Source organism: Carcharhinus amblyrhynchos, chromosome 9 (assembly GCF_965287045.1).
Source record: "Carcharhinus amblyrhynchos chromosome 9, sCarAmb.v2.hapA, whole genome shotgun sequence".
Lineage (NCBI taxonomy): Eukaryota > Metazoa > Chordata > Chondrichthyes > Carcharhiniformes > Carcharhinidae > Carcharhinus > Carcharhinus amblyrhynchos.
The window spans coordinates 88,043,187-88,061,036 of NC_137332.1; positions in this window are offsets into that span (position 1 = coordinate 88,043,187).

A 17,850-nucleotide genomic window follows, 5' to 3' on the forward strand; every position below is an offset into this window, starting at 1 on the left:
TTTCCTTTTCCAACCATTTTTGTTGTTGGTCTAATGGATGAGATGAGTTCCACCCCGCTTTTTTGGGGGCGGGAGGTTTAGAGGAATTGATAGGCGGTTCTGTGGGCAAAAGCGGGACTCCAGGATGGTGGTCTGCCTTCCTGGAGCAGGGGTACAGGATGTGTCAGAGAGGGTAGAGGGAATCTTGAAGGGCAAAGGGAGCCAGGCGGATGTAATTATACATGTAGGAGAGAAGGACATAGGAGGGAAGAGCAGGGGGGAAATACGTATGCAGTTCAGGGAGTTGGGAGCCAGGCTGAAGTGTAGGGCCTCCAGGGTGGCAATCTCTGGGCTGCTGCCAGTGCCCAGTAATAGCAGGGATAAGAATAATGAGATCCTGCAGCTGAATGTGTGGCTGAGGGATTGGTGCTGGACAGAGGGTTTTAGTTTTGTTGACCATTGGGAAGTCTTTGCAAAGGAAGGGCACTTGTATAAGAGGGATAGGGAACACTTAAATGGGAAGGGGACACATATTTTAGCTGGGAGGTTGGCTGGAGTGTTTAGGCAGGGTTTAAACTAGTATGGAGGGGGGGTGGGGAGGAGAGAGACAGCTCAGGCACTGGGAGTGAGTTGGAGGTCAGGGTAAGTCTAGTTGATAGGGAAATCGTCAAGGAGAAGGAGGATCTGAGAGGGACTGAGGGTCTTAGGTGCATCTGTTTTAATGCAAGGAGTGTGACGGGAAAGTCGGATGAGCTTAAGGCCTTGATGTTCATGAGGAATTTAGATGTGGTGGCAGTGACAGAGACATGGTTAAAGGAGGGGCAGGACTGGCAGCTAAATGTTCCAGGTTATAAGTGTTTTAGGCGTGATAGAGGAGGGTTGAAAAGAGGAGGGGGAGTGGCGCTCTTAGTTAGGGAGCAGATCACAGCGGTGCAGAGGGAGGATAACATGGAAGGGTTGGAAATTGAGTCTTTGTGGGTGGAGTTGAGGAATAGGAAGGGGGCCATTACTATGCTACGAGTGTACTATAGGCCGCCCGATAGCCCTCAGGCAGTGGAAGAGGGTATATGTAGGGACATTTTGGATAAGTATAGGAAGAATAGTGTTGTTGTAGTGGGAGATTTTAATCTCCCTGGGGTGGAGTGGAAGGTGCCTAGAGCTGGGGGGGTCTGACGGGGAGGAATTCGTAAGATGTGTATTGGAAGGATCCTTGCAACAATATGTAGATAGCCCGACTAGAGAGGGGGCAATACTGGATTTAGTTCTGGGAAATGAGCCGGGTCAGGTGGTTGAGGTTGCAGTAGGCAAACATGTGGCTAATAGTGACCACAACTCCGTCTACTTTAGGATACAAATGGAAAAAGATGAGAGCTGTCCTAAGGGGAGTGTGCTAAATTGGGGGAAGGCTAGATACAGCCGGATTAGGCAGGAGCTGAGGGATACAGACTGGGATAGGCTGTTGGAAGGCAAGACCACGTTAGGCATGTGGGAGTCTTTCAAGGGAAAACTGCAAAAGGTGCAGGAAAGGCATGTGCCGGTTAGAAGAAAGGATGGAAAAGGTAGGATTAGGGAACCGTGGATTACTAGAGATATAGAAGACCTGGTTAGGAAGAAACGAGAGGCGTATGTCAGGTCTAAGCAGCTGGGAACAGAGAGAGCGTTGGAGGAATACAGAGAGAGTAGGAGGGATCTCAAACAGGGAGTTAGGAGAGCAAAGAGGGGGCATGAGATGGCTTTGGCAGGTAGGGTTAAGGAGAATCCAAAGGCGTTTTACTCCTATCTTAAGAACAAAAGGGTGGCTAGGGGTAAAATCGGTCCTCTCAGGGACAAACATGGGGAATTGTGCTTAGATGCTGAGGGAATTAGATCCTGAATGAATACTTTGCATCGGTATTCACGATGGAGAGGGGCTTGATGTCTAGTACGGTCATTGAGGGAGCGGTGGACCGATTGAAAAATCTATTGATTACAAGGGAAGAAGTGTTAGGGCTCTTAGAGGGCATTGAAACCGATGAATCTCCGGGGCCTGATTGCATTTATTCTAGGCTGCTTAGAGAGGTGAGGGATGAGATTGCTGGGCCTCTGACGCAAATCTTTGTCTCTTCTTTGGACACAGGTGAGGTCCCAGAGGACTGGAGGATAGCGAACGTGGTACCGTTGTTTAAACAGGGTAGGAGGGATAGCCCGGGTAACTATAGGCCGGTGAGCTTAACGTCTGTGGTAGGTAAGTTGATGGAGAGGATTCTTAGGGATAGGATGTATGCGTACTTGGAGCGTTGCGATCTGATTAAGGATACGCAGCATGTCTTTGTCAAGGGGAAGTCTTGCCTTACGAATCTGGTAGAATTCTTTGAGGAGGTGACAAAAACGGTTGACAAAGGACGAGCCGTTGATGTCGTTTATATGGATTTCAGTAAGGTGTTTGACAAAGTCCCTCATGGTAGGTTGGTACAGAAGATTAAAGCTCATGGGATATGTGGTCAGGTATCTAGATGGGTAGGAGTCAGAGAGTAGTTGTGGAGGGGTCTTTTTCTAGCTGGAGGTCTGTCACTAGTGGTGTGCCGCAGGGCTCGGTACTGGGACCTCTTCTCTTTGTAGTGTATATAAATGATTTGGAAGAGGGAGTAGGTGGTGTGATCAGCAAATTTGCTGATGACACCAAGATGGCTGGATTGGCGGGCAGTGAGGAGCAGTGTCTGGCAATACAGCAGGATATTGATAGGCTGGTTGGTTGGGCAGATACATGGCAAATGGAGTTTAATCCAGATAAATGTGAGGTGATGTATTTTGGCCGGAATAATGTGGGGGGAAGTTATATGATAAAGGGTAAGCCCGTAAGGAGTATAGAGTCGCAGTGAGATCTGGGGGTGCAAGTGCACAAGTCTTTGAAGGTGGCAGTGCAAGTGGAGAGTGTGGTGAAGAAAGCCTATGGTATGTTAGCCTTTATAGGAAGGGATATAGAATATAAGAGCTGGAGTCAAAAGTTGCAGTTGTACAGAACGTTGGTTTGGCCGCATTTGGAGTACTGCGTACAGTTCTGGTCGCCTTACTACCAGAAGGACGTGGAGACTCTGGAGAGAGTGCAGAGGAGGTTTACCAGGATGTTGCCTGGTATGGAAGGACTGGGGTATGAGGAAAGATTAGAAATTGGGGCTCTTTTCCCTTGAAAGACGCAGACTGAGGGGGGATCTAATAGAGATATATAAGATTATGAAGGGTATAGATAGAGTAAACAGAGGTAAGCTATTTCCTATAATAGAGACATGTAGGACAAGGACTTAAAGTGAGGGGGGAGCGGTACAACACAGATATTAGAGGGAGGTTTTTCACACAGAGGGTAGTGGGGGTATGGAATGCTCTGCAAACACGCTAGAGTCCTTTAAGAGTAACTTAGACAGGCACATGACTGAGTTGGAGATGGGTGGATATAGGAGAACCTGCTAAATAAGGGTCATTAGCATTGGGCGTCCCTGGTAATGTAAATGGATATAGTATGATAATAATGTTTTCTTTTCTCTTTCATTCACAGGTTTTAAGTCGGTCCGCCTCGTGTCCAACGAGGGGCATACAGGCGATGGGTCGTACTGGGGCTGCTCTTGGTTGTTCGAGATTGGCCTAGTGCTTCATGTCGTAAGTGTGTGCCTAAACTGGACAAGATACTGGGCAAGACGACAGCTCAGTGACTATCGCTGATTGCTGTGCAGACACATGGATTTGGGCCGGTGTCTGTGGGAGTTTGCGCATTCTCCCCGTGCTTGTGTGGGTTTTCTCCGAGTGCTCCGGTTTCCTCCCACACCCCAAAGATGTGCTGTTAGGCTGATTGGCAGGAATAAATTGTCCCTAAATCAGTTTCCCTCAATCTGGATGGCCATAAAACATTAGACAGGGGTCGTGGGTAGAGAGGTGGACTGGTGGTGTTGAGATGGCGGCACAGGCTCGTTGGACTGAAGGGCCTGTTTCCCAGGCTGATTTTGTTCTTTGTTCTTTGTTCTTTTCTCATCTGTTTAATGAATTTCTTCCTCTCAGTTATTTATTCATTCATCACCGTCCTTGTGACCCCGCCATAACACAGATAAGCTTGTACTCACCACCTGGAGTCTTCTATTCTCCCATCTCACTCTCCCACTCCAAGGCTGCTCTTATCAGAGTCCAGTAATACCTGTCAGGGGTGATCAGTGCCCTCCGTACCATCGCTTACACTTGTAAACTTACACTAATAAGCTATTAAACTTATACTATTAAATACACTATTAAATACACTATTAAACTTAAACTTAAGCTTAAGCTTAAGCCGGCTTTCCTTAAACTCTGGGAGAAAAACACAAGGGGGAATGGAGGGAACTTTGGAGACAAGTGTCCATTTGCTCAAAATGGTTGACTCATGGAGATATGTTTGTCTGAATATCAGGTTTCCTGAGAGGTTGGGAACACATATGGATTTACTCAAAATGCTAATCTCATCAAGATATGCATTTTGCTGCGATATCAGCTTCTCAGCCAAAATGAGTTAACAGCCTTGATGGAAAGGTTGGAAAGAGATGTGGATTCATTCAAACTACAAAAGTAATCACATTGAGATATGTCCGTTAACACAACATTACTTTACTGATGAAGAGGAACTTGTGGCATTAAGGGACATTTGGAAACAAATGTGGATGTACAGAAAATGCCCAATTCGTCAAGATATGCACTTTCCTGCATTCTGTGCTTCATGGCAAAAAAGACAAAATGGCATTCAGGGAATGTTGGAAACAAATGTGTATTTGCTCAAAGTGACTCTTAGAGAATGCACTTTGCTTCAATGTCAACTTCTTGGCCAAAATGACTCAAACAGCTTTAATGGGAAGGTTGGAGCAGATCTGGATTGATTCACATTGCTCAATAACCTCATCGAGATTTGAACATTGGCACCATAACCTTTTCTTGACTAAAAAGACTCAGCAGCATTCAGAGATCTTTGGAAATAACGGTGGACTTGCACAAAGTGTTCAATTCATCGAGAAAAGCACTTTGGTGCATTTTTAGCTTTTTGGCGAAAAAGACTCAAATACGAGTCAGAGTATTAGGGGAAATAGTTGTAGACTTATTGAAAATGTGTCACTCATCGAGATCTGCTGTACACCGCAACATCAGCGGTTCCCTGTGGAGGAGACTCTTGTGGACATACTCAAATGCTCACTTCAGCAAGACATGCGCTTTGCCGCAATATCACTTCTGTTGGCGAAAGAGCTGATGACACCAAGATTGGTGGAACAGCAAATTGCGTGGAGGGTGTGGAGAGTCTGCAGAAGGATCTAGATAGGCTGGGCGAATGGGCCAGGAAATGGCAAATGGAATTTAATGTTGGCAAGTGCGAGGTGGTCCACTTTGGTAGGAATAATGGTAGGAAGGACTATTACTTATGGGGCGAAAAACTGCAGCAGGCGACGGTGCAGAGGGACCTCGGGGTCCTTGTGCATGAGTCACAAAAACCCAGCCTGCAGGTGCAGCAGGTGGTCAGGAAGGCGAATGGGATGCTGGCCTTCATAGCGAGGGGGATTGAATATAAAAGTAGGGAGGTCTTGCTGCAGCTGTATAGGGTATTGGTGAGGCCGCAGCTGGAGAACTGTGTGCAGTTTTGGTCGCCGTACTTACGCAATGATATTTTGGCCTTGGAGGGAGTGCAGAGGAGGTTTACTAGGCTGATACCAGAGTTGAGGGGGTTGAGCTATGAGGAGAGGCTGAATAAACTAGGCTTGTACTCGTTAGAGTTTAGAAGAATGAGGGGAGATCTCATTGAGACGTATAAGATGATGAATGGGATGGATAGGATAGAGGTGGAGATGCTTTTCCCACTCAGAAAGGACAGTAGGACTAGGGGGCACAGCCTCAAGATAAAGGGGGGGGGCGGTTTAGAAAGGAGTTGAGGAGGAACTGCTTCACTCAAAGGGTGGTGAATCTCTGGAATTCTCTGCCCGTTGAAGTAGTGGAGGCTGCCTCGCTAAATATTTTTAAGACGTGGGTTGATGGGTTTTTGATAAGCGAGGGGATTAAGGGTTATGGGGAGAGGGCGGGAATGTGGAACTGAGCCACGACAGATCAGCCATGATCTTATTGAATGGCTGGGCAGGCTCGAAGGGCTGGATGGCCTACTCCTGCTCCTGTTTCTTATGTTCTTATGTAAGAGCCTGTCAGCATGCTGGCGAAAAGCACAATGTGGCATGGAGGGAACTGTGGAAACAAATATCCGTTTGCTCAAAATGCTTGACTCATGGAGATATGCAGTGTGTCTGAATATCAGCTCACTGGTGATCAGGTTTGCTGAAAGGTTGGGAACAGATATGGGTTGACTCAAACCACTAATCTCATTGAGATATGCATTTTGCCGTGATATCAGCTTCTCAGCCAAAATGACTGAACAGCATTGATGGAAAGGTTGGAAAGAGATGTGGATTTACTCAAGCTACAAAGCTAATCACATCGAGGTATGAATGTTAACACAACATTACTTTACTGACGAAGAAGACACTGTGGCATGAAAGGACTTTTGGAAACAAATGTGGACGTACAGAAAATGCCAAATTCGTCAAGATATGCACTTTACTGCATTCTGTGCTTCATGGCGGAAAAGACAAAATGGCATGGAGGGAATTTTGGAAACAAATGTCCCTTTGTTCAAAATGCTTGACACGTGGAGATGTGCAGTCAATCTTCATGGCAAAAAAGACAAAATGGCATTCAGGGAACTTTGGAAACAAATGTTTATTTACTCAAAGTGCTTGACTTTTATAGAATGCGCTTTGCCCCAGTATCAACTGATCGGCCAAAATGACTCAAACAGCTTTAATGGGAAGGTTGGAGCAGATCTGGATTGATTCAAATTGCTCAATAACCTCATTGAGATTTGAACTTTGGCACCATACTTGAATGAAAAAGACTCAGCAGCATTCAGAGAAAGTACTTTGGAAACAAACATGGACTTACATAAACTGTTCAATTTGTCGAGAAAAGCACTTTGGTGCATTTTTTGCTTTTTGGCAAAGAAGCATCAAGTACGAGTCAGAGCATTAGTGGAAATAGTTGTGGACTTATTGAAAACGCGTCACTCAATGAGATCTGAGATTGCAGCAACATCAGTTCTTCCCTGCGGAAGAGACGCTTGTGGTTCCACTCAAATGCTCAATTCAACGAGATATGCGCTTTGCCACAATATCACCTGTTTTGGTGAAAGTGCCTGTCAGCGTGCTGGCAATAAAGACAAAGTGGCATGGAGTGAACTTTGGAAACATTTGTCCATTTGCTGAAAATGATAGATTCATGCAGATATGTAGTGCGTCTGAATATCAGCTTCCTGGTCATCAGGTTTGGTGAGAGGATGGGAACAGATATGGATTTCCTCAAAATGCTAATCTCATCGAGATATGCATTCTGCCGCAATATCAGCTTCTCAGCCAAAATGACTCAACAGCATTGATGGGAAGGTTGGAAAATGATGTGGATTTACTCAAAGTACAAAACTAATCACATCGAGACATGAACGTTAACACGACATTACTTTACTGATGAAGAATACACTGTGGCATGAAGGGACTTTTGGAAGCAAATGTGCACGTACAGGAAATGCCAAATCTGTCAAGATATGTACTTTACTTCATTATGTGCTTCATGGCGGAAAAGATACAATGGAATTCAGGGAACTTTGGAAACTAATGTGTATTTGCTAGAAGTGCTTGACTCATAGATGGTACGCTATGCCTTATTAGGTGCTTCATGGTGAAAAGACAAAATGGCATTCAGGGAACTTGGGAAACAAATGCGTATTTCCTCAAAGTGCCTGACTCATAGATAATACCAAACGCCGCAACATCAACTCTTGGCCAAAATGACTCAAACAGCTTTAATGGGAAGGTTGGAGCAGATCTGGATTGATTCACATTGCTCAATAACCTCATCGAGATTTGAACATTGGCACCGTATCCTTATCTTAATGAAAATGACTCAGCAGCATTCAGAGAAGGAAATTTGGAAAGAACGGTGGACTTACAGAAACTGTTCAATTCGTCGAGAAAAGCACTTTGGTGCATTTTTGCTTTTTGGAGAAAAAGACACAAATACGAGTATTAGTGTAAATAGTTGTGGACTTATTGGAAACGCGTCACTCAATGAGATCTGAAATTTGCAGCAACATCAGTTCTTCCCTGCGGAAGAGACGCTTGTCGTCCGACTCAAATGCTCAATGCAACGAGAAATGCGCTTTGCAGCAACATCACCTCTTTTGGCGAAAGTGCGTGTCAGCGGACTGGCAATAAAGACAAAGGGGCATGGAGTGAACTTTGGAAACAAATGTCCATTTGCTGTCAATGCTTGCCTCATGGAGATATGCAGTGTGTCTGAATAGCAGCTTCCTAGTCATCAGATTTACTGAGAGGATGGGCACAGATATGAATTTCCTCAAAATGCTCATCTCATCAAGATGTGCATTTTGCTTCTTTTTTAGCTTCTCAGCCAAAATGACTCAACAGCATTGATGGAAAGGTTGGAAAGAGATGTGGATTTACACAAACTACAAAACTGTTCACATTAAGATATGAACGTTAACACAACATTACTTTACTGACGAAGAAGACACTGTGGCATGAAGGGACGTTTGGAAACAAATGTGCACGTACAGGAAATGCCAAATCTGTCAAGAGATGCACTTAACTTCATTATGTGCTTCATGGCGGAAAAGATGCAATGGAATTCAGGGAAGTTTGGAAACAAATGTGTATTTGCTCAAAGTGCTTGACTCATCGATGCTACGCTATGCGTATATGTGCATCATGGCGGAAAACACAAAATAGCACACAGGGAACTTTGGAAACAAATTCGTACTTTTTGCTCAAAGTGCTTGAGTCAAATGCTGCAACATCAAGCTCTTGGCCAATGTGAATCAAACAGCTTTAATGGGAAGGTTGGAGCAGATCTGGATTGATTCACATTGCTCAATAACCTCATCGTGATTTGAACATTGGCACCATATCCTTATCTTCATGAAAACGACTCAGCAGCATTCAGAGAAGGAACTTTGGAAAGAACCGTGGGCTGACAGAAACTGTTCAATTCATCGAGAAAAGCACTTTGGTGCATTTTTGCTTTTTGGAGAAAAAGACTTTAATAGGAGTCAGAGTATTAGTGTAAATAGTTGTGGACTTAGTAAAAACACGTCACTCAATGAGATCTGAGATTTGCAGCAACATCAGTTCTTCCCTGCGGAAGAGACTCTTGTAGTCCGACTCAAATGCTCAATCCCACAAGATATGCGCTTTGCCACAGTAGCACCTCTTTTGGCAAAAGTGCCTGTCAGTGTGCTGGCCAAAAAGACAAAGGGGCATGGAGTGAACTTTGGAAACAAATGTCCATTTGCTGAAAATGCTTGGCTCATGGAGAAATGCAGTGTGTCTAAATATCAGCTTCCTCGTCATCAGATTTGGTGAGAGATTGGGAACAGATATGGATTTTCTCAAAATGCTAATCTAATAGAGACATGTATTTTGCCGAACATCAGCTTCTCAGCCAAAATGACTCAACAGCATTGATGGAAAGGTTGGAAATGGATGTGGATTTACACAAACTGCAATACAGTTCACATCAAGATATGAATGTTAGCGCAACATTACTTTACTGATGAAGAATACACTGCGGCATGAAGGGACTTTTGGAAGCAAATGTGCACGTACAGGGAATGCCAAATCCGTCAAGATATGCACTTTACTTCATTATGTGCTTCATGGCGGAAAAGATACAATGGAATTCAGGGAACTTTGGAAACTAATGTGTATTTGCTCAAAGTGCTTGACTCATAGATGGTACGCTATGCCTCATTAGGTGCTTCATGGTGGAAAAGACAAAATGGCATTCAGGGAACTTGGGAAACAAATGCGTATTTCCTCAAAGTGCCTGACTCATAGATAATACCAAACGCCGCAACATCAACTCTTGGCCAAAATGACTCAAACAGCTTTAATGGGAAGGTTGGAGCAGATCTGGATTGGTTCACATTGCTCAATAACCTCATCGAGATTTGAACATTGGCACCGTATCCTTATCTTAATGAAAATGACTCAGCAGCATTCAGAGAAGGAAATTTGGAAAGAACGGTGGACTTACAGAAACTGTTCAATTCATCGACAAAAGCACTTTGGTGCATTTTTGCTTTTTGGAGAAAAAGATTCAAATACAGAGTCTTAGTGTAAATAGTTGTGGACTTATTGAAAACGCGTCACTCAATGAGATCTGAGATTTGCAGCAACATCAGTTCTTCCGTGCAGATGAGATGCTTATAGTCTGACTCAAATGCTCAATTCAACTTAATATGCATTTTGCTGAAATATCACCTCTATTGGCGAAAGTGCCTGTCAGCGTGCTAGCCTAAAAGACAAAGGGGCATGGAGTGAACTTTGGAAACAAATGTCCATTTGCTGAAAATGCTTGCCTCAGGGAGATTTGCAGTGTGTCTGAAAATCAGCTTCCCAGTCATCAGATTTGGTGAGAGGATGGGAACAGATATGGATTTCCTCAAAATGCTAATCTCATCAAGATATGCATTTTGCTGCAATATCAGCTTCTCAGCCAAAATGACTCAGCAGCATTGATGGAAAGGTTGGAAAGAGATGTGGATTTACTCAAACGATAAAACTGTTCACATCGAGATATGAACGTTAACACAACATTACTTTACTGACTTCACCGTGGCATGAAGGGACTTTTGGAAACAAATGTGCAGGTAGAGGAAATGCCAAATTCGTCGAGATATGCACTTTGCTTCATTATGCGCTTCATGGCGGAAAAGCAACAATGGCATTCAGGAAACTTTGGAAACAAATGTGTATTCGCTCAAAGTGCTTGACTCATAGATAATACGCTGTGCCTCATTATGTGCTTCATGGCGGAAAAGACAAAATGGCATTCAGGGAACGTGACAAAAAAGTGCGTATTTGCTCAAAGTGCTTGACTCATAGATCATACCAAATGCCGCAACATCAACCTCTTGGCCAAAATGACTCAAACAGCTTTAACGGGAAGGCTGGAGCAGACCTGGATTGGTTCACATTGCTCAATCACCTCATCGAGATTTGAACATTGGCACCATATCCTTATCTTAATGAAAAAGACTCAGCAGCATTCAGGGAAAGAAATTTGGGAAGAACCGTGGACTTGCAGAAACTGTTCAATTCGTCGAGAAAAGCACTTTGGTGCATTTTTGATTTTTGGAGAAAAAGACTCAAATACGAGTCAGAGTATCAGTGTAGATAGTTGTGGACTTATTGAAAACACGTCACTCAATGAGATCTGAGATTTGCAGCAACATCAGTTCTTCCCTGCGGAAGAGACTCTTGTCGTCCATCTCAAATGCTCAATACAATGAGATATGAGCTTTGCCGCACTATCACTTCATTTGGCGCAAGAGGCTGTCAGCGACCTGACGATAAAGACAAAGAGACATGAAGCGAACCTTCAAAACGAATGCCCATTTACTGAAAATGCTTGCCTGATGGAGATATGCAGTGTGTCTGAATATCAGTTTGGTGGTCATCAGATTTGGTGAGAGGATGGGAACAGATATGGATTTCCTCAAAATGCTAATCTAATAGGGTACGTATTTTGCTGAATATCTGCTTCACAGCAAAAATGACTCAACAGCATTGATGGAAAGGTTGGAAATGGATGTGGATTTACACAAACTACAGAACAGTTCACATCTAGATATGAACGATAGCACAACATTACTTTACTGATGAAGAATACACTGCGACATGAAGGGACTTTTGGAAACAAATGTGCACGTACAGGAAATGCCAAATACATCAAGATATGCACTTTACTTCATCATGTGCTTCATGGGGAAAAGAATACAATGGAATTCAGGAAACTTTGGAAGCAAATGTGTATTTACTCAAAGTGCTTAATACTCTATGCCTCATGATGTGCTTCATGGCGGAAAATACAAAATGGCATTCAGGGAACTTGGGAAACAAATGCGTATTTGCTCAAAATGCTTGACTCATAGGTAATACCAAATGCCGCAACATCAACTCTTGGCCAAAATGACTCAAACAGTTTTGATGGGAAGGTTGGAGCAGATCTGAATTGATTCACATTGCTCAATTAATCAAAAGGACTCAGCAGCATTCAGAGAAGGAAATTTGGAAGGAACCGTGGACTTACAGAAACTGTTCAATTCGTTGAGAAAAGCACTTTGGTGCATTTTCACTTTTTGGAGAAAAAGACTCAAATACGTGTCAGAGTAACAGTGTAGATAGTTGTGGACTTATTGAAAACGCGTCACTCAATGAGATCTGAGATTTGCAGCAACATCAGTTCTTCCCTGCAGAAGACACTCTTGTCGTCCAACTCAAATGCTCAATACAACGAGATATGTGCTTTGCCGCACTATCACCTCTTTTGGCGCAAGAGGTTTTCAGCGACCTGGAGATAAAGAGAAAGAAACATGGAGCGAACCTTGGAAACGAATGCCCATTTGCTGAAAATGCTTGCCTGATGGAGATATGCAGTGTGTCTGACTATCAGCTACATGGTCATCAGGTTTGGTGAGAAGATGGGAACAGGTATGGATTTCCTCAATTTGCTAATCTCATTGAGATATGCATTTTGCTGCAATATCAGCTTCTCAGCCAAAACGACTCAACAGCTTTGATGGAAGTTGGAAAGGGATGTGGATTTGCTCAAACTACACAACTGTTCACATCCAGATATGAACGTTAACACAACAGTACTTTACTGACAAAGAATACAATGTGGCATGAAGGGAGTTTTGGAAACAAATGTGCACGTACTGGAAATGCCAAATCCGTCAAGATATGCACTTTACTTCATTATGTGTTTCATGGCGGAAAAGACAAAATGGCATTCAGGGATCTGAGGAAACAAATGCAAATTTGCTCAAAGTACTTGACTCATAGATAATACCAAATGCTGCAACATCAAGCTCTTGGCCAAAATGACTCAAACAGCTTTAATGGGAAGGTTGAAGCAGATCTGGATTGATTCACATTGCTCAATAACCTCATCGAGATAGGAACATTGGCCCCATATCCTTATCCTAATCAAAAGGACTCAGCAGCCTTCAGAGAAGGAAATTTGGAAAGAACCATGGACTTACAGAAACTGTTCAATTCGTCGAGAAAAGCACTTTGGTGCATTTTCATTTTTTGGAGAAAAAGACTGAAATACGAGTCAGAGTGTCAGTGTAAATAGTTGTGGACTTATTGAAAACGCGTCACTCAATGAGATCTGAGATTTGCAGCAACATCAGTTCTTCCCTGCGGAAGAGACTCTTGTCGTCTGACTCAAATGCTCAATTCAACAAGATATGAGCTTTGCCGCAGTAGCACCTCTATTGGCGAAAGTGCCTGTCAGCTTGCTGGCTTAAAAGACAAAGGGGAATGGAGTGAACTTTGGAAACAAATGTCCTTTTGCTGAAAATGCTTGCCTCATGGAGATATGCAGTGTGTCATAAGAACATAAGAACATAAGAAATAGGAGCAGGAGTAGGCCATCCAGCCCTTCGAGCCTGCCCCGCCATTCAATAAGATCATGGCTGATCTGTCGTGGCTCAGTTCCACATTCCCGCCCTCTCCCCATAACCCTTAATCCCCTCACTTATCAAAAACCCATCAGCCCGCGTCTTAAAAATATTTAGCAAGGCAGCCTCCACCACTTCAACGGGCAGAGAATTCCAGAGATTCACCACCCTTTGAGTGAAGTTCCTCCTCAACTCCGTTCTAAACCGCCCCCACTTTATCTTGAGGCTGTGCCCCCTAGTCCTACTGTCCTTTCTGAGAGGGAAGTGTCTCTCTACCTCTATCCTATCCATCCCATTCATCATCTTATATGTCTCAATGAGATCTCCCCTCATTCTTCTAAACTCTAACGAGTACAAGTCTAGTTTATTCAACCTCTCCTCATAGCTCAACCCCCTCAACTCCGGCATCAGCCTAGTAAACCTCCTCTGCACTCCCTCCAAGGCCAAAATATCCTTGCGTAAGTGCGGCGACCAAAACTGCACACAGTACTCCAGCTGCGGCCTCACCAATGCCCTATATAGCCGCAGCAAGACCTCCCTACTTTTATATTCAATCCCCCTCGCTATGAAGGCCAGCATCCCATTCGCCTTCCTGACCACCTGCTGCACCTGCAAGCTGGGTTTTTGCGACTCATGCACAAGGACCTCGAGGTCCCTCTGCACCGTCGCCTGCTGCAGTTTTTCGCCACGTAAGTAATAGTCCTTCCTATCATTATTCCTCCCAAAGTGGACCACCTCGCACTTGCCAACATTAAATTCCATTTGCCAGTTCCTGGCCCATTCGCCCAGCCTATCTAGATCCTTCTGCAGACTCTCCACACCCTCTGTGCAATTTGCCATTCCACCAATCTTGGTGTCATCAGCAAATTTCGACACCATACACTCGGTTCCCTCCTCCAGATCATCTATATAAATGGTAAATAGCTGAGGCCCCACCACCGACCCGTGGGGCACTCCACTAGTCACCAACTGCCAATCCGAATAGCACCCATTAACCCCTACTCTCTGTCTCCTATTTGACAACCAATCCTCTATCCACGCTAACACCCTACCCCCAACTCCATGCCCCCTTACCTTCTGCAATAACCTCTTGTGAGGTACCTTGTTAAACGCCTTCTGAAAATCAAGACAGACCACATCCACCGGCTCTCCTCTATCCACCGCCCTAGACACATCCTCATAGAAGTCCAATAAATTTGTCAGACACGACTTCCCCTTAACAAAACCGTGCTGCGTCTGCTGTATCAAGCAATTCCCCTCAAGATGCCTCTCTATTTCCTCCTTGATGACGGATACTAACATTTTACCTACAACAGACGTTAAACTAACCGGCCTATAATTCCCCGCCTTTTGCCTGCCACCCTTCTTAAACAACGGCGTAACATTAGCCGTTTTCCAATCTTCCAGCACTTCCCCGGAATCCAGCGACATCTGGAAAATAGCCGCCAAGGCATCCACTATCACCTCCGCCATTTCTTTCAGAACCCTTGGATGCTTTCCATCCGGTCCTGGGGACTTGTCCACAATCAGTCCCTCCAGTCTGTTGAGCACCGCCTCTCTAGTAACAATAATGTCATTCAGGCCCTCCAGTCCTACCACCTTTCCATCGCTAACACCCGGCAAATTATTCACGTCCTCCTCCGTGAAGACCGAAAGAGAAAAGTTATTCAAGACCTCAGCCATTTCCCCATCCCCTACCACTAAGTCCCCCCTCTCATCCTCTAAGGGTCCAAAGTTCACCCTAGCCAGCCTCTTCCTTTTTATATATTTATAAAATCTCTTGCTATCCTTTTTTATATTAAGCGCTAGCCCAGCTTCATAGTTTCTCCTACCCTTCTTTATCAACTTCTTTGTCAATCTTTGTTGACATTTAAACCTCTCTCTGAATATCAGTTTCGTGGTCAATATGTTTGGTGAGAAGTTGGGAACAGATTTAGATTTCCTCAATTTGCTTATCTCATTGAGATATGCATTTTGCCGCAATATCAGCTTCTCAGCCAAAAAGACTCAACAGCTTTGATGGAAGTTGGAAAGGGATGTGGATTTGTTCAAACTACAAAACTGTTCACATCGAGATATGAACGTTAACACAACAGTACTGTACTGACGAAGAATACAATGTGGCATGAAGGGACTTTTGGAAACAAATGTGCAGGTAGAGGAAATGCCAAATCCGTCAAGATATGCACTTTACTTCATTATTTGTTTCATGGCGGAAAAGATACAATGGCATTCAGGGAACGTTGGAAAGAAATGTGTCTTTGCTCAAAGTGCTTGACTCATAGATAATACGCTATGCCTCATTAGGTGCTTCATGGCAGAAAAGACAAAATGGCATTCAGGGAACATGGGAAACAAGTGCATATTTGCTCAAAATGCTTGACTCATAGATAATACCAAATGCCGCAACATCAAATCTTGGCCAAAATGACTCAAACAGCTTTGATGGGAAGGTTGGAGCAGATCTGGATGATTCACATTGCTCAATAACCTCATCGAGATTTGAACATTGGCACCATATCCTTATCTTAATCAAAAGGACTCAGCAGCATTCAGAGAAGGAAATTTGGAAAGAACCGTGGACTTACACAAACTGTTTGATTCACTTCGGTGCATTTTTGCTTTTTGGAGGAAAAAAACGCAAATACGAGTCAGAGTGTTTGTATAAGTAGTTGTGGACGTATTGAAAAGGCGTCACTCAATGAGATCTGAGATTTGCAGCAACATCAGTTCTTCCCTGTGGAAGAGACGCTTGGTAGTCCGACTCAAATGCTCAATTCAACCAGATATGCGCTGTGCCGCAGTAGCACCTCTATTGGCAAAAGTGCCTGTCAGTGTGCTGGCCAAAAAGACAAAGGGGCATCCGATTGTAACCTTAATCTCCACAAATTCTAACATTGTGGCAAAGTGCATATCTCGGTGAGATAAGCATTTTAGTAATCCCACATTTGATTCCAATTATTTCCTCAAAACAACTGAGCTGTTCCCGCTGACAACCTGATATTGCACTCATCCTCTAACTGCGCGAAGAATTGTGGGTAGAACAACATAGATTTCCAAAGAGTTGCTGAATGCCAGTCAGTCTCTGCTGCCAAAAGTCAGATCTTTCACCAACTTCCATAACTAGATGGGAAAAGCATTTTGAGCGAATCCAGTTCTGTTTCTGACGATTTCCACAAAGATATCTCAGGAAATTTCATGTTTCAGTGTAAAGTGAATACTTTTCACTTTCTGAAAGTGAATCTTACCCCTACTTCATCATTTCACTCCTTCCTTATCTGTTTCCAAAGATTCTCTCAACGCCATTGGCACTTGACTGCCAAAACTCTAATATTGCGGCAAAGTGCATGTCTCGAAGAGATAAGCATTTTGAGGAAATCAAGGTTTGGCTGTTAATACAACATCGAATCCACTGACTCATGTTGGCTGAAAAGCTGACGTTGCAGCAAAGTGAATATCTGGATGAGGTAAGCATGTTGAGTAATGCCAAAATTGATCCCAATGTTTTCCTCAATACCATTTGAACCTTAAACGCCACGAATTCTAACATAGCGGCAAAGTGCATATTTCGGTGATATAAGCATTTTAGCAAACCCACATATCATTCCATTAATTTCCTCAAACCAAATGAGGTTTTCCCGCTGACAATCTGATATTGCACTCATCCTCTAACTGCGCGAAGAATTGTGGGTAGAACAACATAGATTTCCAAAGAGTTGCTGAATGCCAGTCAGTCTCTGTTGCCAAAAGTCCGATCTTTCGCCAAGTTCCATAACTAGATGAGAAAAGCACTTTGAGCGAATCCAGAACTGTTTCTGACGATTTCCACAAGCATATCTCCAGAAATTTCATGTTTCAGTTTAAACTGAATACTTTTCACTTTCTGAAAGTGAATCTTTCCCCAACTTCATCATTTCACTCCTTCCTTATCTGTTTCCAAAGATTCTCTCAACGCCATTGGCACTTGACTGCCAAAACTCTAATACTGCGGCAAAGTGCATATCTCGATGAGATAAGCTTTTTAGTAAACCCACTTATTATTCCAATAATTTCCTCAAACCAAATGAGCTATTCCCGCTGACAATCTGATATTGCACTCATCCTCTAACTGCGAAAAGTATTGTGGGTAGACCAATATAGATTTCGAAAGAGTTGCTGAATGCCAGTCAGTCTCTGTTGCCAAAAGTCAGATCTTTCGCCAAGTTCCATAACTAGATGGGAAAAGCATTTTGAGCGAATCCAGTTCTGTTTCTGACGATTTCCACAAAGATATCTCCAAAAATTCGATATTTCAGTAAAGAGTGAAA